This window comes from Propithecus coquereli, unplaced genomic scaffold, assembly GCF_000956105.1.
Source record: "Propithecus coquereli isolate 6110/MARCELLA unplaced genomic scaffold, Pcoq_1.0 Scaffold109, whole genome shotgun sequence".
Classification (NCBI taxonomy): domain Eukaryota; kingdom Metazoa; phylum Chordata; class Mammalia; order Primates; family Indriidae; genus Propithecus; species Propithecus coquereli.
Window position 1 is genome coordinate 2,156,869 of NW_012134858.1, and position 1,541 is coordinate 2,158,409.

A 1,541-nucleotide genomic window follows, 5' to 3' on the forward strand; every position below is an offset into this window, starting at 1 on the left:
GGATGGTTTAAAATGTCCATTTTTGACCTATTTGGGTCTTTGTTACATATATTAAAGGGCTTTTCTGCTTGAAATTATTAACACTTTGGACTGAATAACTCTTTTTTGGGGGGAGTGGGGGGGAGCTGTCCTGTACATTCTAGAATGTTGTTTGGCAGCACCCCTGGCCTCTGCCTGGTTCTAGATGCCCATAGTATACCCTCCTCACCCCCAAGAATTATGACAACAAAAATACTCCAGACGTTACCACATATCTCCTAAGAGTGAAGATTGTCATCAGCTAAGAGAAGTAAAGCAAAGGGGTGACCACGGCAAGTAAGTGACAATCTTGGATTATAGTGGAGATCCGGAAGACTACACATCTCTTGATCACTTAAATAATTACTAATAAATAGTAAGCGTAGCTAACATTTATTTAGTGCATACATATGAAGTAAATACTATAATTCCTTTTCACATGTGGGGAAAGTGAGGCACAGCATGGTTAAATCATTCCCCTAAGGTTGAAGGCTTGTAAATGGTAAAGTGATTATTTAAAGTCAGGTAGCACGGGGTCAGTGCATTCTTTATACACTCTACATCCTCTGATGGCAGACACTCTTGGTGATCTACCCATTTTCAAGCCCCCTGCCTTGTAGGAAGAGCCGTACTTCCATTGGAGGGGCTTCTGATGTCAGAAACTTGACTTCCCTTTCTGCACAGCTTTGTCATAAACCACTAATCCATCATTACTAGTGGTTTGGCTTGAAGTGAGGGTGTGGCCGCTGCTGGTGGACACTCTAGCAAAGTATTCCTCGTGGATAAAAGAGAGATATGCTAAGTGAGCCTTCTCCTTTCCTTGCCATTTAGACTCTGAGATATGGCATCTGTAATGAGTATGGCAGCAAAGTCAAGGAGCGAAATCCAGCGTTTCAAGACTTGGAGTAGAAGGATAATATCACTGAGACTCTAACTGACCCTGGGACTACCCACCCCCAAACATCTATTTCGAGAGATAAAAACCTCCTTTTGATTAAATCACTTTTACTTGGGCATTATTTCATCTCCAGTTGATACCGTCTTAGCTTATACGCTCCCAAGAAACAGATAGGTTAGACGTCCTTTATTTTACCCTTTTTAGGGAACTCAGATAAGACTATTGATTTAATCATGCTCTTTCATTCATGACTCTTAGTTCTCTCTTGTTATAGCTACATCTTTATTCTTTTTAATCTCCATTTCCTACCAGCAATAAATCTGAAGATTTTGATATGGATATTTTTATTAGTATGCATTTATGTCAAATGTTGAATGGCATTTTGTTTGCATGTGTTGCTAATTTATATAATAAAAACAGGATAAGTAATTACAGAGCGTTTAATATTTTCCAGGAATTTACCAAAATGCTTTTCATACATTGACTCATTTAATTCTCACAACAACCCTATAAAGAGAGGCACATCATTATTCAAACTTTATGAATGAGGAAACTGAGTCACGGAGAGGCATCCAAATCATGCTGGGCTACAGATATCATTATTGTTCTGCTTATTACATTTTTC